Source organism: Atractosteus spatula (assembly GCF_055471065.1).
Source record: "Atractosteus spatula isolate fAtrSpa1 chromosome 10 unlocalized genomic scaffold, fAtrSpa1.hap1 SUPER_10_unloc_7, whole genome shotgun sequence".
In the NCBI taxonomy this organism is placed as follows: domain Eukaryota; kingdom Metazoa; phylum Chordata; class Actinopteri; order Semionotiformes; family Lepisosteidae; genus Atractosteus; species Atractosteus spatula.
Window position 1 is genome coordinate 833,243 of NW_028296627.1, and position 24,029 is coordinate 857,271.

At 44.6% G+C, this 24,029-nt stretch overlaps 5 non-coding genes and 2 pseudogenes across 5 annotated transcripts; 1 reads left to right on the top strand and 6 right to left on the bottom strand.

Annotated features, from left to right (window-relative positions):
- Window positions 1-14,949: 14,949 nt before the first annotated feature.
- LOC148811775 (5S ribosomal RNA) lies at window positions 14,950-15,068 on the bottom strand (annotated as a pseudogene).
- A 537-nt stretch (window positions 15,069-15,605) lies between these two features.
- Window positions 15,606-15,724, bottom strand: LOC148811776 (5S ribosomal RNA; annotated as a pseudogene).
- A 3,193-nt stretch (window positions 15,725-18,917) lies between these two features.
- trnae-uuc (transfer RNA glutamic acid (anticodon UUC)) lies at window positions 18,918-18,989 on the bottom strand. The gene has a single exon. It is a non-coding gene; the product is annotated as a tRNA-Glu (tRNA).
- A 1,015-nt stretch (window positions 18,990-20,004) lies between these two features.
- Window positions 20,005-20,077, bottom strand: trnaf-gaa (transfer RNA phenylalanine (anticodon GAA)). The gene has a single exon. It is a non-coding gene; the product is annotated as a tRNA-Phe (tRNA).
- Window positions 20,078-21,090: 1,013 nt separating this feature from the next.
- Window positions 21,091-21,162, top strand: trnad-guc (transfer RNA aspartic acid (anticodon GUC)). Its single transcript has one exon. It is a non-coding gene; the product is annotated as a tRNA-Asp (tRNA).
- A 1,634-nt stretch (window positions 21,163-22,796) lies between these two features.
- Window positions 22,797-22,868, bottom strand: trnae-uuc (transfer RNA glutamic acid (anticodon UUC)). Its single transcript has one exon. It is a non-coding gene; the product is annotated as a tRNA-Glu (tRNA).
- Window positions 22,869-23,883: 1,015 nt separating this feature from the next.
- Window positions 23,884-23,956, bottom strand: trnaf-gaa (transfer RNA phenylalanine (anticodon GAA)). Its single transcript has one exon. It is a non-coding gene; the product is annotated as a tRNA-Phe (tRNA).
- Between the last annotated feature and the right edge of the window lie 73 nt (window positions 23,957-24,029).

Sequence of the window (24,029 nt, forward strand, 5' to 3'; positions counted from 1 at the left end):
GGAAAAATATTTCTTGCTCTGAATCTTAACATTTTTATAGGAGGTGTTCTAGGACTTCTTGCCTCAGAAAAAAAAACTGCCAGTACATCACTTATTTCTAATCCATCAATAGCAGCAGTGTTATCAGTACTGAGCCCTAAATGTAGGTCCTATCATCATATAAAAAGTCGAAAGTATCGACTGCATTCAACTGATAAAATGTATCTTCTATGAGAGTTATATCTTTATCCAAAATACATCGGAAACAAATTTGCACGTTTTTTGGGGGGGATCCTGAAGACTGAGACTCAAAACTTTTTTTTTCCTTCTTTCCAGGAGGAAGGATTATTCAGATGCAAACATTGTCCCAAAATCAATGTACTCTCCATTGATATTCAAATCCTCAAATTCTTCATCTGAACGTCGATATTGAAATATGATATCGTACAAATTGTGGTTTTCTTTTTAAAGCAAATTTTATGCTTTAAATTAAATAAATTTTATTGATTATGAATGTGCCGGAAATTTTTCAGTACTTTAGAGGGTTCTGCCATTTTAGATGTTATGCTGTTCCTGTCTGATTTATCAAATGTGTCATTTAAATCTCCAGTCATTTCTATATCAGTCTGAACGCCTTGCAGTAAAGATTGCAATTCATCCAAAAATGCCAAGTTTCCCACTGGTGATACATACAAGGAAATGAATGTATATTTTCCCCCCAAATCAACAAATTTAAAATCAAATACCTCCCTCATCTGCAGGTGGAGAGAATAATGTCAGAATAAATACAGGTTTAAAAGTCAGGAGCATTGATAGTCCTATTTTAAAATGACACTAAAATGCTCACAATATATTAGAAAGCTCTGTAAAATGCAAAAATAATAAAAAAAATATTAAAACAAGGTACAAAGTAATAATACACAGTTATAAAGCTCAGGAATTATCAATGTGAAGTTACAATGGGTTGATTGTGTTTCATGTGATATAAAAAATAAAATGTTTGCAAAAAATCCACTTACAATATGCTAAAAATGGCAAGAATACTTAACCTTTTACTACCAGTGACTTATTTAGCCAATGTCCACCTGGAATTTCCTCCCCCTTAAACATTTGTTATATCTCTGCAGCAGAACATAGCAGGAGCCTGGTTCAGGTCTTAAATTGAAGCTAACCCCTTTGGCTTTGAGTGTGAATAGTCAAATTTCTTATATTTCTTAATGTGTCCACTCAGCAGACAAACATATGAAAAAAAACAAAAAAAACAGTTTTGGCGAACATTTTTTTTGGTCTTCAGAGGTCAGATTTTCAACTATATGCATGTCAAGGGCCTGGGAATGATTTGTAAACCTTGTTCTAGGTGGCTACTAGCTTGGATAAAAATTTGGGACAAATTGATCAATTAGAAAAAATTTTACATCATGTTTTGTGAAGACTGGACCTGGAATGAAATTTTCGGCCTATAATAAAAAATCATAAAAATATTGAAAATAATAAGAATAAAAACCATTGCAATTGCTATAAAAACCTTAAGACACTGCTAGAGAGCCTTTATCTGCTGTTATGCAATGAAAAAAAACCTCAGAGTTGCCTTCTGGTGTGAAAAAAAGGAGCACTGATAAGAAACTGATAAAAAACTGATTGATTATCCCTTCTGAGTCAATGATTGACAGCTAAAAATGCAGCCTGAAGCTTCTAGAGGAAGTCTCACCCCCTAAGGGCTCTGAATGGCTGAAAACACAAAGAATGACAGCGTTTTTTACCAATCAAATCGCCTTATTTCTGGCGCTCATTCTTCAAAAATTTATTACGTAATCAGTAACGTTTACTAGTCTCTAGCTCTTGAGATAAACTAGTCTGCGTTATTTTGGATATATATCATGCTCCAGAATAAGGTAAAAACATGGGATATATATATATTTGCTGGTTTTTGCTTTTGCGGTTTTGTTGGTAAAAATGTATGATATTGACATGTTGTGCTTGCCGGGTTGCCGTGTGTTTCTATTGGGATTCTGCTAGTTCATTAATTTATTGGTTTATTGCATAATAGTGTCATGTCTGTGGAAACAAACTTTATGGTTTTGTTGTGGTGATATTTGAGAATACGTGCATGTGAGAAAATTTGTGGAGCGGTTTCAAACAAACGTTGTTTATCTCGCGTTTATCTTAAAAATAAAAAGTGTCATTTGGGGAGACAGGAGTGGTCCTCGGTGACCGCGATCCGGACTAAGTTAACAGGTGTGTAATTTAAAAAAAAATAAAACAAGTTAAAAATAAATACTAAATGGGTTTAACATTCAGGAATGTAATTGGTCAGATGCTTACGATAAGTGATGCTGGTGTTTCGTGTGATTTAGCGAATTCAAAAAAATATTCATTTTAAAAACGGCAAGAGCTCGTATGAAAAAAAAGTTCGTAAGTATCTTTGTTACAACAGCCGCGCCAGAACTATTCAGATACTGTACATCAGAAAAGTACCTGAACTTGACTGGTTTATATTCAGTTATGTGCATTGGGAACGAAAGGGAGACTTAGATGGATTTTATTAGGGTTTTAGGAATCAGAAAATTTATTTCTACACGTTTATGCCTACGAGCAGAAATAACTTCCTGCTTTCAGCGCTTTTTTTGTTTCTGCTTGTAACCTCGAACAGAGAAACCCAGTACTGACTCACAGAAACACCCCGGAGTTTCTGTGTTTCTGGGATTTAAGAGGGATGTATGCAGCGGTGTTACTAGTCTGGAAGGAGGAGACGCGCATTCCGCACGGGGAGCGTAGAGCAATGAGCCGCACCTGCTGCGCGCTGAGTCCTGTCCTATATAACCGCTGAGCACGGACACACAGAGTCTCCAGCCAGTGTTGGAGATTTATGATTTCAATGTTTTTTTTTTCCTTTTGAGCAGAAGCTGGGTTTCTTCCTCTAGTTAAAGTTATTGGAGTTGTGGTTACTGTGCTAGACCGTCGGGAATAGCGCTTTTATTTATTTTTTTGTCAAGCAGTCTGCTGTATACTGTACGTGAAATAAAGATAAGAGTGCTTTCTTGATACTTCACAAGAGTATACATAATCCACGAGCTGTATTAAAAAAAATGAACTGGAAGAAAAGCAATAGGGCTGGAGTTTATAGACTGTGATGCAAATACGAGAGTAGGAGAGGAGGGGACTAGTTCAGGAGCACAACCGGCCCTCTCCTGCCCATTCTCCCACCAGGGTCTGTTGTAAGCCAGTGTGAAATTCAGCTCCTTGCAGTTCAGCTTTCGATCACTCAGCTGCATTGCCCTGGGAATGTGGGGCAAATAAAGGAGATAGCAACCAGACTAGAGGGAGAGTTTTTATTCCTAAGGAATGACTTGTTTTACAACAGCAGACAACTTAAAGAAACAAAAACCTCTGTTCTGCTGCTCCAGGTTGGTTCCACTGGGAACAAGTGTGGCCAGGAGCTCATGAACAGTAATTAGGGGTTGTTTCCACAAGGGGGGCTGGAGTAAGTTAGATGTCAAGGGCAATAAAACTCATTAGACCTAATTGACCAGTTAAAGTGAGTTGTTCTGCTTTCTGCACAGAAACCAGTGCTCTCTTCTCAATGTGTGGGTGAGTCTCTCAGTGATATAACAGCTAGGCAGGACTGCCACTGTGGTCTATTTCATCACCTGTGACCCCATCTTCCAAAGACAACAGTCCAATCTAGCATAGAGTGTCCCGGACTGCTCGGTCAGTGACAGTGAGAGGTTTATCTTGTCTCTTGTTCCGCCAGAATGTAACAAATAGTGACCCCTTAATGGAGGAAACTTCAGCTTTTGTAGGTAATTATACCACTTGACAATGTTACAGGTGATGGGGGGGAACCCCTAGTGATCCCACAGTCTCACATAGACAATGGCCAGTCTACACAAACCTCCAGTCAACACAGCCCTGACCCCTGTTATGTCACCCAGGTCTACACTGTGAGACAATGATTATTTAGGAAAATTGTAAGGAATGCATTCCAAAGCAGTCAATGGAAGTATGGAATTAAAATAGTCAAGTCTTGATAAATAGAGTATATTATCTATTTATTATACCTTTACATTGTGACAAAAACAAATTTCAAGTCCATTATGAGCACACACAGCATATTAAAGATGGGTCTCTGCACTGTAAAGGAATCTCAGTTCACTTATAAAAACTTTAGCTAATAAACCTGAAATGTCATTTCTTTTACTGCTTGTTCTTTAAGGTACTAACTCATTGACATTATGTAGATTAAAATAAGACTATTCACAAAGAAAAAGCATTTATCACAAATGTATCATGCCAAATAAACTCTAGTAATCAAGAGCAATTAAGAAAAGGAAACAAAACCATCTTTTGAGGATGCCAGATAGAAATGTAAACACACACTCACACGTGGGGCCAATCTTACCAGAAATCAATTAACCCACCAATGATCTTGGACTGATGTCTGAAAACCAGAGCAAACAGTACAATATTAAGGTACTAAAGCTATTAGTAGAACAGATCTAGCTTCTCAACATAATACTTATGTCTGAACTTCATTGAATAGTGACACTTCAATCTTTCATATTCAATATTTTTCACAAAATCAACAGCTGAGAACAGACCGCCATATACCTTTATCCAGTGGTTTTCAGAGCAGAGACTTCCGTGTGGGCAAGAGTTCTTTCCCTGAGGTCCACTGCACTTCAGCTAGCCACGTTCTGGCTGGGTCGTGTGTACTCCTGGGAACGTCGCCTGTAATGAATATTGGGGACTTTGTACAAATTAATAATGTGAGCATATAAATATGATTTGTGTTGAAGCCAAACATAGACAATCACTGTTAAAACTTGAATTCAACCTCCAGTGTCTGCTTTTGAAATGCTGATCATCACCCGTCTTCTGGCTTCTAGATGGACGTGTTAATGGATATTTCTTGTCTTCTTTTTTTTTCCCCCATATGCTCTTCTCTGTATCATTAAGTACTTCTGGGTCATTTCATGTACCTTGTGGCATCTTGGCTGATGGTGAATGGCAGGCAGCTGCTCTAAAAATAACATGCCTATTAATATGATGTTGAAGACAAAACCAAAACAAACAACTTTGTTTTGCACTTTACAATTTATCACAAGCTTGTCATATTTACAGTCATCAACTGATTTAGGCTGCTGTTCCTGTGAAAAATGTCCTTTGTTTAAGAAAGATTCAATTTAAAATCTTTAGGTTTTAAATATAAACCACTGGCAATGTGGTAATCACTTTTACAACTTTTAAGAAGTTGCAAGATATCTCTACAACTATGTTGTCCTTAACCTATTCAGAAACTACCACTAATATTGTAAGAAATTGTTCTCTAGACTCTAGATCTTGTGGGCTCTGTTCTCGATGAATTGGAAAGGTGTCGTTCATGAAGTCCAGTACTCTGTCGATCTCTCTCTTACCAAGAGACTACCCATCTAACGCTGCAGGAAACTCCAGTGCCTGGTCTGGGAATGCTGTGCTATTCAGATTCTGTCAATAAATTTCAAGAATGGTTCACCTTTTGGTTTACACTGTGGCATTTCTTTGCAGTAACAATTGAGTGGGATAGTTATCTGCCTTCTATACTCTTCTGAAAATCATGTATCTTTTTAGCAGTCCCATATCCTTTCCTTATATGCTTGCTGATGAGAATGAGAAATGCTATTTTCAAGACATTAACACGAATATAATTTTTACATTAATTCCAAGGTACAAGAAAATGAATATCTTCAAAATATGCACTTTAATAAACTTACTTAGTTTCTTTTTTGGAAATGGTCAGTGAACCAACCACTCCAGAGCTTGTCCTTCAACCTTGAAATTATTTCCTGGAAATGCTGTAATCACAGAGGAGCTCTTCTCCCCTCAACAATGTCCCTTTTTGTCACAGACAGAATTATGACAGGCTGTTCGTTGATTATAAATGACTTTCTTACAGCCCTTACATTGTCTTTTCTCTTTGATGGATTTATCCATCTTCCAATTTGCCTCCTTATCCGGGAGGCAGGCTCAGTGTTTTTCACGAGCATCAATGCACAGTTTTTGTGCAGGTTCATCTGAAAAGAAAAGACATCTCATGTCTCCCTCTGTCATCTGTGAGCTTCAGCAGTTGTCTTTGTGATGACCTTGCCGTTGTAATCACACACCACCTCTCCCTTCTGGAAACACCTGGCAGTCACAAACTTCTTCCCCTTCACAGGATCGTCAGTGATGCTCAGGCCTTCCCAGATTTGATACTTTATCAACTTTTTAATTTGCATGCCATTTGGTGGCAGTCCTGTGTTGGGCTTCCACTCCTCAAGCACTTCAGACACTGTTGATACATTGGCTGACCAGTCCATCTTCTCCGTCTCCTTTCACAGCTGCTGACCTGGGCATTACAGCGCAGTTTAGTGAAGTAAAGATGAAACGGCTGATAAAACACAAATAAAATGCAATTAAGGTACATTCCAGATTTTCTTAAATACCGTACATGATTGGAGCTATGCAGGTGGAGGTCTTTTGTTCGGTATTAACATGGATTTTAATTGGCTTCTATGAAAATTGGCCATGGTGTGAGTGAGTCCTGTGATGGACTGGTGTCACATTATGGGTGATACAGTACTTTGCATCCACTGCTTGCCAGGATGGTTCCAGTTCTACCACAACCCTGAATTGAGTGGATGGGTATATCAATGTAGCCATCAACTTGCATGTTCCTCTTCTTCACTCAATGCAAAGGAAGCCAGCTGTTGTTTGAGGTTTTGTGCTCTTTAACAGGAATTATGACCATTTTTGTGCCCACTTGTTGAAACAACACTTTCTTTGCACCCATTCCTCAACCTGTAATAGCGAGAAAATAAAAATGAATACACCAAACTGTAAAAATCCCATCTATGTAATTTCTTACTTTTGTTGTATGAAAGTATTCTTACTGTCATGTTCTTTACCACCCCTGGGTGCTACAGGTGCTTCAGCTGGAGAAAGGCCTGCAGGTAATACAGTACAAGAAGCTGCTCAGGCAAGGTGATGTCTTGCCCAGTCTGTGCAACACATCTCTCTTTGCAACACTTTGCAACACCTTCCAGCAATCCTTCGTACTTGGTTCTGGACTCTGCAACTGTCTATATCTGTGGGAGAAATTAATACTCATCAACTTTTTTTGTATTCAAATTAAAAGTACAACTGAAAGAAGTTTTAAAATGAAAATGACCTATTTTTAGTAATCTCTTGGCAACATTCTTACTGTTCTTCTTCTGAATATCCTTTAGGATACTTTGGAAGTTGATGATGAGGTTAGCCAGGCTGGGATCCTCTACTTTCACACTGATATCATTTAGGATGTAGCCCGGAAAATGGTTTATGTTCTTAATATAATTAGCAATGATTTGGTGAGACAGTCCAGTGGTCTTCATTTGGTTACAATAATTGTTGTTTTGGATAGGCCCTTTACAAAGTTTAAGGAAGATGCAGATGGATCCATAAAAACAGGAATCTGGAAACATTTTCTACCTCACAAATGTAGAGTCACTATGTTTATGGCTGAGATTTCACATGGGTGAATTTTAAGCTAAGGAGTAAAAACATGTGCTATGGAAATATCACTGCTCAATTTTAAATGCCTTTAAAAATAAATACCTCCTGAGAGCAATCTGCCACTCCAAGATCCTTGGTAAGGTCCTGTTTAAACCCAGCCAGGTGAGGAGCATCCAGGGAGTGCGTTCTGTCCAGTCCAGCCTGGTTCACCGTCTTCCTGAGAGCCTGCTGATGGCTTTTAATAACTGGGGGACAGTACGAATACAAAATACACATTTAAACATTTTTACTTCTAAGACAAACTAGAATACAAGTATAAAACAAAAGATACATTTGGAAAAAATAGAAAGTTCTCCAGAACTCACATCTTCCCCTTCCTCTTCCACTTCAGTCTCTGGCATCTCTTCCTCCTGGACAGCAGCCTCTTGCTCAGGGCATCTGGACCACTGGTATATCATTTTAACATACCCTTACATAAAGGTAAAGGTTAGAAATGAAACAGAAGAACCCTTATAAATTATAAATATCTTACCTTGCTGATGTGTCTTCAGGATTCCACATAAAACAGTCCATGGACTCCGCCAGTCTCACATTCTCACCACACATGAGCCCTATGCTCTTGCAATCCCCGACCTGCCCATTCCTCAGGTGATTCAACAAGTCCTTCCTGGCCTGGAGAAGGAACTTGCTGATCTCCTCTGCTGAGGCTCATTTCATACACACCCTCTTTAGGTGAAGAGGAAACTGGTCAAATGTCTTCAGGCAGGTCTTGCACACCAGAGGAATCCTCATGGGTCTCTTTTGAAAATAAATAACTTTTGTGTAAAGGAACAAGTCAAGACTGTTTCAGTTTCTTAACCGAGCCTTAATTTTCTCTCCAATAGCTTCACCATATTGTTTATTGTATTTTTATCAGAATTATACCTTGCTCTAAAATAATGACTTTATAAAACAACTTAACTCTTACTTGGTCTTGTTCGCAGTCTTTCCAGTAGAAGTCGTTGTAGAATTTAAAAACTGCTGTGATAATTTGATCTGCCTGAGTGTCCTTCCCTAACCCAGTATTGATAGCTTGTGTACTGTAGGGTCCAAAGGTGGTGTTCTGCAATTTCCTCCCATAATGTTTCTTTGATCAGTTGGGAGCAAGTGTGAAAGCTTCCTCCCAGTGGGGAAGCTCAAGATCCTCTAGTTGTATGACAGATTTTGCTCTTCGAGGATCTGCAGTGTGGTGTGAAGCCAATTTTTGGCATTGCTTACCAGCTTCAAATATGTGAGTTTGGGTGGCTTGGCAGGTTTTATGAGTTCCTTGGTCTTCCGTCGTAGGCTGGCGGGTGCTCGGTTCTCCCGTCCAATAAAACTGCTGTGTTTTGTAAATGGTGGACTGTTTGGATCATTTTGTAGATGATCCTGGTTCCTTGTTGGAAGGTATCCTGTCTGTTTGACATGTTTGTTGTGTAGGCAGTGTGGAGGGTGACCGTACGGTTGCGTGCGTTGTCAACTCTGGATTGATCCATACTTACCATTTAAATGCCTAAAGCTTCGTTGACACCATTAGGTTTCCACTGTTAGGCAGCTTTACCTCTGTAGAATCTGTGGCTCCATAGGAAGACAATCTTGCCTTTCTGTGTGTCGCTATGTTTCTGCCTGGGTCTTCTTCAGGCATTGTTCTGGAACACTGTGTCCATGCTGGCCTGTTTTTATCCTGTTTTGTAAGGGGCAGTGTGTTGTAGTTCCTCCTAGGGGGCTAGTTTGTATCCTATGGTCTGTGTTCCTTCTGTATGTTTCTGTACGAGTAGGTGCAGTTTCAGTTGGTGAATGGGTTTCTGCTTTCCCTGGTGGGGATTATGCATGGACCATTAACATCTCAATAGGAAATCAGGGTCTTTTTGTTTTCCTCCCTAGTAGGACTGTGCAAGCTGTGCGAGTTTCCATAGCTGATTGGTTTCAGTTATTCTTCTGTTTGTTGCGTGTTAGTATGGTGAAGAGTTCCAGTCCCTGTAGGGTCTGGCTATTGAGGAGAGGGGAACAAAGCTCCTTCTCCCAGATTTTATCCGAGAGGGGACCATCTGGGACAAGGAGAGCACTCTCCTTCCAACGACTAAAACCCTCCCGGTTTTTCTGATGTTCAGGTCTTGTGTAAAGATAGTATTAAGTCTTTTGATCCACTCCCTTTCCTTTTTCTTTCTTTCTATCTCTGTCCAGTTGGGGTTGCTTTCCAGTCCCGTGGTTCCTGATGTACCTGTGTTGTGTCAGCTGGGTTCGGATGGAGTTACCCGTTCCCCCCACATAGGTCACCCCGCACTTTTTGCACTGGATGCTGTAGATGGCGTTATTGATGTTTTCTGAGAGTGCCCTTTGCAACTGGAAGATTTCTTTAGTTTCTTTGTTTTGGATCATTGTTTTCTGTTATGAAATGTTTGGCTCTTGGTGTATATGATCTGTTTTGTACAGGTTTTAGCTTGCTTTGGACTAATTAATGCTGAAGGTTTTTGTTTTTTTCTGTGTGCAGATATGATTTTGTGCTCCCTCAGTATGTTTGTGTTTTCTAATATCATGGTTTTTGGTTGGTTTTTATGCTGAGTTGAGAATATGATGTGTTGAGGGGTATTTTTCTGTCATCTGGAGTTTTTCTATTTAGAAATGTTTGTGCCACATTTTTGAGGAAACTTTGTGTGTATCTTCTCTGGCATAAAGCTGGGAAGAGTGTGTATTTGGCTTCCTCAAAGTCTTGTTGTTGTGTACAGATTTTGTGGAAGTGTAGGAGTTGTGATTTTACCAGTCCTTTTAAAGTATGTTTTGGGTGGAAGCTATCCTTGTGCAGTAAGCCGTGTGAATGTGTCTTTGAAAAATACCTTGATGTCCAGTTTGTCTGTGTTGTTGAAGGAAGAAACCTTGTATGTGGTGGTGTCTAGGAAGTCTATCAGGCTACCATGCTTGGTGTATTTGAGTTTAATGGACCTGTGGTGTGTGTTGAGGGTGTTAATGATTTCTTGTAAGGCTTGATATGTGCTGCCTATATGTTTATTTTTTATATCTTTGCCCTGGGATGGACTGGTGTCCTTTCCAGGGTGTAGCCTGCCATGTGTCTATTTCTTGCCACGTTTTAAAGTGGAGTTACAATCTTACTATTTTTACAGTTTAAATTGACATTTACAAATGTATATTGAAGCAGCTACCCACCTGAACTACACTATGTCAGCATGTGTAGTCTGCAAAGGAACAAGTAATAGGTTTATTCCATACTGAAAAGAGAAGAGAGAAAACTCAATGTTTCGGCTGTGAAGCCTTCTTCAGGTGTGAGAAAGACAGGGCAGATTACAAAGATTAAATAGCACAGAAGAACAAAAGCTGGGAGAAGGGAGGAGGCAGGAGCAGCAGAGAGGCCACTCAGGAAGTGCAAAATGGAGAGAGGTGAAGAAAGGTGTGAAGTCAAAACCTGCAAGAGAATAGAGAAGATTACATTAAAATAAGTCAGTCATTGAGAGATCCTGGCTATTTGAGGTGAAAAGAAAAACTATGGGCTTGGAGAAATCTTTAACCTTCCCAGCCCTAATATGTTCTCTGAAGCATTCTCCTAGTCTCCTTTCGGTTTCCCAAATGTAGATAGCTGGGCATTTTTTGCAAGAGATACAGTAAATGAGATTCAGGATGTTGTCAGGGTTATCTGGAATTGTCCTGTGATGCCCTGATTGTCGTTAGATATGTATTTGCCAGTGATGCAGCGAGTGCTATTGCAGGGGAAGGTGCTGAGTGTGAGGGAGCTGTGAAGAAGAAGCTTATGTGGTGGTCAGCGATAAGAGATGATTGGGCGGTCGGAAAAAAGAGTACCAATGGAGGGATCGTCCTGTAAAATGTAGTCATTGTTAATGATGGTCCTGGGGATAGAAATTGGGTTAGGGTGGTAGGGAAGCACCGAGGGAATGCAGTTGTGAGACTGGGAGTTCCTGATTGAGTTGATGATCCGAGGGCTGTTTTTGGCCCGGGAGTAGAATAAAGCGACACTTTTCATCAAACATTTTGACAGGTACCACGCCCCCTTTTTCAGCCAATGGGAGGCCGCCATGGGCAGATGTCCTGCCCCCTTATCGGCCAATGGTGCAATGTTATGGGCGGATGTCCCGCCCCCTCGAGAGCCAATGGTGTGTCATAATGAGTGTTGTTGTCCCGCCTTCCACCCCTAGCAGCCCCAGGCCTCAGGGTCCAAATGCCCACCACCGCATCCCCTTCGATTTATAAATAAGTGTGTGAAAGAGCGTATTAGCAACGAGGGATGGAAGGTGATCATGTCTGCTGCAGGTTTGAATGCAATCTATTATAACCCTAGGGAATCGGCGGTGTGGGAAGTCTGGTGAGTGCCGCGAGTTTCTTGGGTGTGAGCGCACGCACGCACGCATGCACACTGACTGACTGAGTAAAGTGTCACAGAAAGAACTCGCAGGACAAATAGCATGTGAAATGTGAACCACTTTATTTCATCGGTAGGTTTTAAATTACAGAAACATCCCAGTATACACTTTTAAACTTTTCACACACATTACAGACTACTGCTTGCAATCGCCAATTAAATGTTGGTGCAGAAAATTAGTTGTAGCTATCGCCCCAACATTGTTCAGAAACTCAGCAGCATCTGAAAAAGCATTCATAACGCCCTTTCTCTTGCCATTTTTTATAGCCATGAACACCGAACTGGGCGACCCTAACAGAGCAAATAAATTAGCCTGAGTGATCAGAGGGACGGTGTTACCACAGGTTCTATGTAAAATACGTTGTATTTTGGAATACACACCGCTGAATCCGCCAGGCTTCAGTTTCTGATCTGAAAACATCAGAATCGCAGTAATTTCACTCATGTTCTTTACATGCACATCTATCTCTTTAACAAATTCAAGGACATTAGCATTCAGTTAATTGATTTTCATTTCAAGCTTTGCAGAAAGAAGAGTGTAAAGCACTTTTTGTAAGAATTCTTACGTATACATTCGAAATTTTTCGTTCTTCTCACAATGGCACACCTGTGTCTGTAAAACAGAGTGAAAGCTCTATTCACATTGCGAGTATTTCACAGCCCTGGTTTTACATAGATCTTTTTTCTTTTCTGTAAAAATAAGTATAAATAAGTATAAAATAAGTTTTGCAACGCACCAAAAGTCACGTGTAGTATTTTTCCATCTACCTTTACAAGTAAGGAGCGTACATTCTCATATGGCGAGCGGTCGTCAATTATTTTTCTCAGCAAGTGCTTTATAATCTGCTCAGTATCATCTGTAAAAGTATAGGCACCCAGGCCACTGGCGATGTACAGAACAGCCGATAAAATTTGGGCTAAACTGAGACACTTATAAATTTCTAATGCGGCAAACAACACATCTTTGTACTGTAACATGACCAGGGGAAGGGTCATTCATAACAGGTATTTTCGGAATGACCTACTTAAAATACTAGATATGGACCTTAGCAAAATGGCTGCCAAAAAGAATCAGCTGACCGGTAAATGGAAAGGGTCTACCCTGAGAAACAATGAGACACAGCTGAGCCGCATCAGGAACCGAAATATAAGTGCCCCGGAGGCAGTGAACAGGGCGGAAGCCGATAAGGTGAATGCGGTTTGGAGGAAAAGAGAGGAAAGAGGTGTATGTTAAAGATCGGGCTAAAGAATAACGGACTACTGAAAGGAGAAAAGGTTTATGGTTTTTGGATTACGGACACTGGATAAAGATACATCGCGGATTGGCTTTATTACGGACTTTTGGAACTCGGATCGGATCAGGATTAAGGGAACGGATTACGGACTGTATTTGGAAGATAGTTGGAGGAAGAAACGCCACAAAACTCAGGAAAGAAAAGTGTGGTGTGAGTACTACTTTCATTTACATAAACTTTCCCCCGGAGACACCACAGTACCCATCCGCGCACCCGACAACCAGGCATGTGTGACCCCGTTGACCTGGATGATTAATCAAACAGGCCGCGCATTCATCAACCACAACCCCCTTTAAACAATGGTTGAAGGTGCAACATACCACCCACTTTACAATCTGATCCATAGCATCGGGCTCATTAGAGCCATCGTTAGCTAAACTAGGTTGAACATTATCATTAATCACATTTTGGCGAACACACATGAACAGACACGAAACATTCAAGCTTGATGGTAGTTTGAAGATTGATGCATCGACCTCTTCGTTATTCTATTAAAGGAAAAAAGAAAAGGAAGGCTTAACAAAATAAATAGGCATGCTTTTTACCTAAAATATTTAAATTGTAATGCCTCTTTTGTGTTAGAGTTCTTTGTTTGCTTCGAACTTGCTGTGGTTTAATATTTACCATTTGTAGCAACTCTTCATCAGTCGTTGACGGACCCCCAACACCTGAATCGCCATCAGAGTTCACATGACAGCCACTGTCACACACCACTGAGTGCTGAGTCAGCTTTTGCTAAAAAGAAGACAAAGTGTTGAAAACGAAATACGCTAAACGCAGATTGAAACAACAATTCCACGATCAGAAAAAATATTTTAGCAACCTACTTCTTCAGTTTGCATAGCAGAGGAATCCGATGATTCACTACTCAAAGAAGCCATCTTCGCAGCAGTCAATATCGGGGCCTCACAGCTCAGGTGTCACACTTCAAAACTGGCAAGTCGGCTAATTTAAGCATAAACTCCAAATTTGTAACCATGCTCAAGACATTTTTCAAATGGTTGTGATGTTTTAGAACGCCCCACCATATCCCCCCGCCCCAAAATCACACGTGTTTTATCGAGAGTGAAAAGTAATCACGTTGAATTAAAATATGTAAGCTTATTTCAATGACAAATTCTCAACAACTTTTCAAAAGTTTGAAATGATTTTCCACGTACCGTGAACGTAAAGTCTTTAAACCTTAAAAATATTAACATGCAACCCAAGCCTCAAATGATGTGTGTTTCTCTAGAAAAGAAATTACATTGAATCAAAAAATGTAAAACTTATTTTATCTTTTGAGAAGAGCATTGTAGGGCGGGTCTTTATATTTTAGTGGATAGGTCATAAAAGTGTTAAAATAATTGAATAAGACACATTTAGCAGCGATAACTTATAAGCACGAGCAAAAATTGATCTTATAGATTATAGACGCTTATAGATTTTAACAATATAACAGACTTTACTAAAATGTTTACTTTTAAAATAAATATTACATCACAACATGTCCACACTCAGGCACCTGCCGTTAAAGGTTATGGGATGTAGAGATACAGTATATAAGGTTCATGATAAGAATAAATGGCTGGCGATAAACCTTTCCTCGATCCTTTGCGGACTTGTAAAACTGTTCATGATCAGAATAAAAAACGCTCACGCTATTACACAAGCACCCGTGTCTCGCCAAAGCTGACAAATAAACAGACGGAAAAGCCGCACTGCACGTGTGAACAGGGGAATGAGCGAGCGAGCGGGGATAGGGCGCCTCCTGCGCTTAAAAGCTTACAGCACCTGGTATTCCCAGGCGGTCTCCCATCCAAGTACTAACCAGGCCCATCCCTGTTTAGCTTCCAAAATCAGACAAGATCAGGCGTGCTCAAGGGGGTGTGGCCGTAAGCGAGAGCAGGGCTCACTGGCACCCTTCTTATAGAGAGGACAGCTCCGCCACATCTTTTACGACGCTGCTTTTTTTCCCTTGCGTTTTTCTCTTCTTCCCACGTTCTCTCTCTTCACTGCCTTCGTCCCCGCTCTATTTCACTTCAGCCTTTCACTCTTGCTTCCTTCCAATGAGGACGGAGCTGCGGGAGAAAGGGCGCTATAGAGGATCGCTGTGGAGAGCTGCTGCTGTGCTTTGACATCTGAGCTCTGTGGAAAATGATCTCAATACAATTCTGAAAAAGGCGACTCCCCGAACGCCAGCCGAACAAGTCTCCACAGCCGAAGCGCTGTGTCTCTTTTCAGCTGGCGATAAACCTTTCCTCGATCCTTTGCGGACTTGTAAAACTGTTCATGATCAGAATAAAAAAGGCTCACGCTAATACACAAGCACCCGTGTCTCGCCAAAGCTGACAAATAAACAGACAGAAAAGCCGCACTGCACGTGTGAACAGGGGAATGAGCGAGCGAGCGGGGATAGGGCGCCTCCTGCGCTTAAAAGCTTATAACACCTAGTACTCGCAGGCGGTCTCCCATCCAAGTACTAACCAGGCCCGTCCCTGCTTAGCTTCCGCAATCAAACGAGATCAGGCGTGCTCAAGGGGGTGTGGCCATAAGGGACAGCAGGGCTCACTGGCACCCTTCTATTAGAGAGGACAGCTCCGTCACCTCTTTTACGACGCTGCTTTTTTTCCCTTGCGTTTTTCTCTTCTTCCCACGTTCTCTCTCTTCACTGCCTTCGTCCCCGCTCTATTTCACTTCAGCCTTTCATTTGTAGCGGCAATGGTTGTTAATAAGACAGAATTAAGTGTTGCTGTGCTTTTTCAAATGAGGCCCCATCTCTCTGTTCATCTCTGTGGTGCAGCCACAGAGAAACTATTCATGCAGGCTGATTTAAAGATGTTTTCTTTTGATAAGGGACAGCTCCCAAATGGGGATGCACTTAGCTAAGCCTGGCTATCATGATCAATGGTCATCCATTGGCGCCTATCTTTCTAGGGTGTGCCAGATGGACATCTGGACTGCATTCCTAAGTGTCAGGAGTAAGTGACTCACATCTCACCTTCAACAACCAATCAGGGACTGGTAGGGCCGAGTAACCTACGTGGGACTCTGATGCCCATGGAACTTTCAGCCAATGAACGAGCTGAAGTTCCTCCAGGTAAAAACAGGCAACACAGAGGGCCTGAGAGACTATTTCCTGGACTTTTCTAAAGGGAATTCAAAGGAGAATTCCAGGGCAGGACGGCCCAGGAGCCAAAGGCTCCCAAGGGCAGGACATTCTCGCAGCGCGCCTCCTGACCATCCTAAGAGTCAGCCTGGACAACCACGGAACGACCAGTGTGTCCGAGTGCCAGAACTTTCCTTTGTTCTAAGAGTCTAGAGCGGAGGTTGCCAGAGAGTAACCAGAGGATCCACCTGAGGTAAGCACCAGCAGCAAGCCTTGTGAACAGGTCGGAACTGTGGACAGCTGAATCACTATTCAGAACTAGCGCTTCATCAGGAATGAACCGGTCCTCTTCCTGACTTGCTGGGACCCACAGTCATCTTTTCTCCTGTGCACAAACTTTGCTAGTTAAAGCCAACACTAACTAGCCGGTCAGTGAGCATCTGCAGCACAGCACAGCCTGGCACGGAGCCAAAGAGCCCGCAGGAGATCTGAATCCCCAGAGATTGGATGAGTATTCAACTTCAATGCATTACAGCTCAAGAATTCAATTGTTATCCCAACCAGTTGATATCAATTTTATTCCTAAGAGTTATGTACTTGTTTTGAGTATCTAATGTAGAAGTTGTAACCAAGTTCAATTACGAAACGGTCTAAATGAATGATATACTGAACTTATGTCCTCTTGATATATGTAACTCTTTGTAACTGAATGAATATATATCTTTTGTATTCTGAAAACCGTCACGATAAGATCTGTTAGGTTTACATGCATATTTTATGTATTAATAAATGTATCCTCGTGTATTAGTACCTGTGTGTGTGTGTGTGTGTGTGTGTGTGTTGTTTGAGTTATATCGCATGGTTGGATTCTAAGGCCATTAAAAGAATCCATTTCGTGATTTACGGCTACAATTAATAATTGTCCCCTTAAATGCCCAAATTCTACATTAGTATAGTGGCAAGTATCCCCGCCTGTCACGCGGGAGATTGGGGTTTGATTCCCCACCGGGGAGTAGCTTTTCTTTTACCTCCTTAGAGAAAGGACTGCCTTTCACTTCTCTGTTTTCTTTCACAGCGTCGTGCACCTTTTCATTGCTCTCGCTTTCAGAGCCTCCGCACGGCACACGACTCGACATCAGAAAGCACATTGAAGTGAAAGCAGGAAGCGCTACGACATGCACTGTGCAGATCCCGCCACACTAAGAGGTGAGTGGGTCTGTTCGATGCACAAAGAACGCTTTGATAAGCGTCAAAGGCAAGTCATTCCGAGTTGGTCGTTTGTGTTTTCTGTTCAGACGCGAAATGCTGAAATTATCTCTCGGCTCCTCGGTTGTCATTTCTGCTCCGTAAAGGAATCACAGGACGCGTCGGCTTCCAGCACGGTGGGTCGGGACACGATGCCGGGGGTCGAAGGGTGTGATGTCTTCCTCGTTAGCATAGTGGCAAGTATCCCCGCCTGTCACGCGGGAGACCGGGGTTTGATTCCCCGACGGGGAGTAGAAAGCTTTTCTTTTACCTCCTTAGAGAAAGGACTGCCTTTCACTTCTCTGTTTTCTTTCACAGCGTCGTGCACCTTTTCATTGCTCTCGCTTTCAGAGCCTCCGCACGGCACACGACTCGACATCAGAAAGCACATTGAAGTGAAAGCAGGAAGCGCTGCGACATGCACTGTGCAGATCCCGCCACACTAAGAGGTGAGTGGGTCTGTTCGATGCACAAAGAACGCTTTGATAAGCGTCAAAGGCAAGTCATTCCGAGTTGGTCGTTTGTGTTTTCTGTTCAGACGCGAAATGCTGAAATGATCTCTCGGCTCCTCGGTTGTCATTTCTGCTCCGTAAAGAAATCACAGCACGCGTCGGCTTCCAGCACGGTGGGTCGGGACACGATGCCGGGGGTCGGAGAGAGCGATGTCTTCCTCGTTAGTATAGTGGTGATTATCCCCACCTGTCACGCGGGAGACTGGGGTACATCAGGACGCGCATTGGAGTGAAAGCAGGATGCGCTGCGACATGCACTGTGCAGATCCCGCCACACTAAGAGGTGAGTGGGTCTGTGCGATCACAGCGCTAGGCGAATCCCCAATCCCCTTTTGTGCGTGGCGACAAAAGAAGCCGGTCTGTTTCCGCCCAGTTTCGAACCAGGGACTTTTCGCGTGTGAGGCAAACGTGATAACCACTACACTACGGAAACGGTAGCAAACCCTTCCCAGCGGCCCAGTGCTGAGCTTCGCCAATGCGATTCAGCTGCTTCCAGTGCCTTTATTGGAGTGCGCTGATGGACCGTGCTCTCTCTCCAGAGACCAGCACGCCTGTCATGGACGGAGCAGGAAAAGCGGCGCCACATTCTACAGCAATCTCCACGCAATCGACGAAATCGGGCTACTGAAGTGGAGAAAATCGCCTCTCCAGAAAGTGCAAATATCATCTTGGAGAGTATAAATCCTATTGCCGAAGGTCAGCCGTCTACCAGAGTAACCCTCCCACCTCCTGCAGCGATGATCAGCTCGTCTCACACGCGAGAAGTCTTCGGTTGGAAACAAGCGCCCCCTCTTCTCGCGCGTTTTGCACGTTCGAGTGGTTTTAATGCGGCTCCTTCGTACACGGTGCTGATCTTTTGGAAAGCAGGAGGCAAAACTGACACGTTCCCATACCGGGAGTCAAACCCGGGCCGCCTGGGTGAAAACCAGGAATCCTAACCACTAGACCATATGGGAGCACACAACCCCGCTGTTCCGGGCATCATGCAAGCAAACTACATAAATATGAGAAAACACGCAAGAGAGTTGTCACTCAGAGTGTCGAAGGGTCGATGTATACTGGGGCTCAGTTGAAATGCAACGTCAGGACTTTTCCGAATTAGGTCACACGAAGAGAGCACAGCCTTTTCCGCCCTACCATGTGTGTATCGGTAACTCGCCGTGATCGTATAGTGGTCAGTACTTTGCGTTGTGGCCGCAACAACCCTGGTTCGAATCCGAGTCACGGCAGAATAGGGGCGTCTGCTTTTACTACTTGCGCGAATGAAGGCAAAAAAAAGCCAATCGATGTGAACGAACGGCGCTTTACAGAGGAGTACTGCCTGACTGGATCGTTGATGAACGACAGAGGCCACTCCGACCTCTTCTCGGTTTTCTTCAACGACTTACTAAGGATCTTCTTCACATTCGCCCATGCAGGGGAAGCCAGTTACACCAAAGCAAACGCAGGAAAGTGCATTTCAAGCAGAGACCAGGAGAGACTTGTTTACACCGAGAGTGGTCGGAGAATGGAACAATGCGCCCAGCCCTGTTGCTGGAGCCGATTCTTGATGAGATCTTGGGCTCACTGGATGCTAATCTTTCTGTTGTTCTTGCAGGTCCTGCGCTGCTTTTGAGCCGACAGAGCTCGTCCTGGTCTGTCGGCACAGCCCAATTGCAAATGATCGGCTCCGCGTACAGAAGGAACGTGCGTTTGGTACAAGAGTGCATGAAGGCACCGGAAATACATTGGGAACAAATGACCGGTCGCTCAAGACCTCTGTGAAGTACAGGAGCGTGCAACAAGAGGCTGTTTCCGCCCGGTCTCGGACCGGGGACCTTTCGCGTGTTAGGCGAACGTGATAGCCGCTACACTACGGAAACCTGCAGGGACCGCTGCTGGTGTCTCGCTTGCGTTTCGGGCTGAGAATGGGAAGCGTCACTTTAGGCAGGGGGCGCTGGAGAGAGGAACAAAGGGCGCGATGAAACAAAATGCCGAAACCCGGGATCGAACCAGGGACCTTTAGATCTTCAGTCTAACGCTCTCCCAACTGAGCTATTTCGGCAGTGCACAGAGCCCACAGCCACCTGCTCCAGCGGAATGAGCGCACCAAGAGGAGCGGGAGAGTGTTGCAGGAACGTCACTCAGAAGGAAAGCCACCCAGCTGCGCCCTCTGAGCTCTGTCCAGCGCATCTTCCTCGCATGGACTCCTGCCTGCGACGGGCAGGAAACAATTAGCAAGAACAGAACAGCACCCCATGGGTGTCTCATGACCACACCTTAGGTTGTGACACGTGCAGGTGTGAGGGGTTGCCGGGCTACTCTGGAGCAGAGCTTGGGCGGAGGGGGGGCGGGAAAGCAGACAAAGAGGTGACACCTCAAGGTCTGCACGATCACAGCTCTCCGCCGCCCCAGGCTTCCGCTCGATAAGCTACTGTACACACCCGCCCCTCCTCACACAGACCGTGGAAAAGCCCCCGAGTGGGAGGGCTCTCTCTTCCTCCCAGGAGCTCTTGGACACGACGCACAGACAGAGCGCGGGGAGCTGCCGCCTGCAAACACGGCTCCAGGCAGGACTCCACTCCGCAGGAGCCGCAGAGCAGAGGAGATGGGGGCAGCTTAGTTCCTGTGCAGAGACCTGAGCTGTTGTTGCTGCGGACGCTGTCTTTTCTGTTCTCGGGGTAGGAGTGAATGTTGAGTTGCCCTTAGAAATGAAGCAGAGCACTTCAACGGCACGGGTGTGTGTGTGTGCGTGCGCCCTGGTGATTCTGGGAGACAGATCGAACCTGGGCTAAAAGAGAGGGGGCTTAGCCCTCTTCCATTTGCTAGTTCAGAGTTGTACAACCCATTTGTATCTGCTAGGCGGCGCAGTCGTCGTGCACAAAGAACGCTTTGAAAAGCGTCAAAAGCAAGTCATTCTGAGTTGGTCGTTTGTGTTTTCCGTTCAGACGCGAAATGCTGAAATGATCTCTCGGCTCCTCGGTTGTCATTTCTGCTCCGTAAAGAAATCACAGCACGCGTCGCCTTCCAGCACGCTGGGTCGGGACACGATGCCGGGGATCGAAGGGTGTGATGTCTTCCTCGTTAGTATAGTGGCAAGTATCCCCGCCTGTCACGCGGGAGACCGGGGTTCGATTCCCCGACGGGGAGTAGAAAGCTTTTCTTTTACCTCCTTAGAGAAAGGACTGCCTTTCACTTCTCTGTTTTCTTTCACAGCGTCGTGCACCTTTTCATTGCTCTCGCTTTCAGAGCCTCCGCACGGCACACGACTCGACATCAGAAAGCACATTGAAGTGAAAGCAGGAAGCGCTGCGACATGCACTGTGCAGATCCAGCCACACTAAGAGGTGAGTGGGTCTGTTCGATGCACAAAGAACGCTTTGATAAGCGTCAAAGGCAAGTCATTCCGAGTTGGTCGTTTGTGTTTTCTGTTCAGACGCGAAATGCTGAAATGATCTCTCGGCTCCTCGGTTGTCATTTCTGCTCCGTAAAGGAATCACAGGACGCGTCGGCTTCCAGCACGGTGGGTCGGGACACGATGCCGGGGGTCGAAGGGTGTGATGTCTTCCTCGTTAGCATAGTGGCAAGTATCCCCGCCTGTCACGCGGGAGACCGGGGTTTGATTCCCCGACGGGGAGTAGAAAGCTTTTCTTTTACCTCCTTAGAGAAAGGACTGCCTTTCACTTCTCTGTTTTCTTTCACAGCGTCGTGCACCTTTTCATTGCTCTCGCTTTCAGAGCCTCCGCACGGCACACGACTCGACATCAGAAAGCACATTGAAGTGAAAGCAGGAAGCGCTGCGACATGCACTGTGCAGATCCCGCCACACTAAGAGGTGAGTGGGTCTGTTCGATGCACAAAGAACGCTTTGATAAGCGTCAAAGGCAAGTCATTCCGAGTTGGTCGTTTGTGTTTTCTGTTCAGACGCGAAATGCTGAAATGATCTCTCGGCTCCTCGGTTGTCATTTCTGCTCCGTAAAGAAATCACAGCACGCGTCGGCTTCCAGCACGGTGGGTCGGGACACGATGCCGGGGGTCGGAGAGAGCGATGTCTTCCTCGTTAGTATAGTGGTGATTATCCCCACCTGTCACGCGGGAGACTGGGGTACATCAGGACGCGCATTGGAGTGAAAGCAGGATGCGCTGCGACATGCACTGTGCAGATCCCGCCACACTAAGAGGTGAGTGGGTCTGTGCGATCACAGCGCTAGGCGAATCCCCAATCCCCTTTTGTGCGTGGCGACAAAAGAAGCCGGTCTGTTTCCGCCCAGTTTCGAACCAGGGACTTTTCGCGTGTGAGGCAAACGTGATAACCACTACACTACGGAAACGGTAGCAAACCCTTCCCAGCGGCCCAGTGCTGAGCTTCGCCAATGTGATTCAGCTGCTTCCAGTGCCTTTATTGGAGTGCGCTGATGGACCGTGCTCTCTCTCCAGAGACCAGCACGCCTGTCATGGACGGAGCAGGAAAAGCGGCGCCACATTCTACAGCCCTCTCCACGCAATCGACGAAATCGGGCTACTGAAGTGGAGAAAATCGCCTCTCCAGAAAGTGCAAATATCATCTTGGAGAGTATAAATCCTATTGCCGAAGGTCAGCCCTGTCTACCAGAGTAACCCTCCCACCTCCTGCAGCGATGATCAGCTCGTCTCACACGCGAGAAGTCTTCGGTTGGAAACAAGCGCCCCCTCTTCTCGCGCGTTTTGCACGTTCGAGTGGTTTTAATGCGGCTCCTTCGTACACGGTGCTGATCTTTTGGAAAGCAGGAGGCAAAACTGACACGTTCCCATACCGGGAGTCAAACCCGGGCCGCCTGGGTGAAAACCAGGAATCCTAACCACTAGACCATATGGGAGCACACAACCCCGCTGTTCCGGGCATCATGCAAGCAAACTACATAAATATGAGAAAACACGCAAGAGAGTTGTCACTCAGAGTGTCGAAGGGTCGATGTATACTGGGGCTCAGTTGAAATGCAACGTCAGGACTTTTCCGAATTAGGTCACACGAAGAGAGCACAGCCTTTTCCGCCCTACCATGTGTGTATCGGTAACTCGCCGTGATCGTATAGTGGTCAGTACTTTGCGTTGTGGCCGCAACAACCCCGGTTTGAATCCGGGTCACGGCAGAATAGGGGCGTCTGCTTTTACTACTTGCGCGAATGAAGGCAAAAAAAAGCCAATCGATGTGAACGAACGGCGCTTTACAGAGGAGTACTGCCTGACTGGATCGTTGATGAACGACAGAGGCCACTCCGACCTCTTCTCGGTTTTCTTCAACGACTTACTAAGGATCTTCTTCACATTCGCCCATGCAGGGGAAGCCAGTTACACCAAAGCAAACGCAGGAAAGTGCATTTCAAGCAGAGACCAGGAGGGACTTGTTTACACCGAGAGTGGTCGGAGAATGGAACAATGCGCCCAGCCCTGTTGCTGGAGCCGATTCTTGATGAGATCTTGGGCTCACTGGATGCTAATCTTTCTGTTGTTCTTGCAGGTCCTGCGCTGCTTTTGAGCCGACAGAGCTCGTCCTGGTCTGTCGGCACAGCCCAATTGCAAATGATCGGCTCCGCGTACAGAAGGAACGTGCGTTTGGTACAAGAGTGCATGAAGGCACCGGAAATACATTGGGAACAAATGACCGGTCGCTCAAGACCTCTGTGAAGTACAGGAGCGTGCAACAAGAGGCTGTTTCCGCCCGGTCTCGGACCGGGGACCTTTCGCGTGTTAGGCGAACGTGATAGCCGCTACACTACGGAAACCTGCAGGGACCGCTGCTGGTGTCTCGCTTGCGTTTCGGGCTGAGAATGGGAAGCGTCACTTTAGGCAGGGGGCGCTGGAAAGAGGAACAAAGGGCGCGATGAAACAAAATGCCGAAACCCGGGATCGAACCAGGGACCTTTAGATCTTCAGTCTAACGCTCTCCCAACTGAGCTATTTCGGCAGTGCACAGAGCCCACAGCCACCTGCTCCAGCGGCATGAGCGCACCAAGAGGAACGGGAGAGTGTTGCAGGAA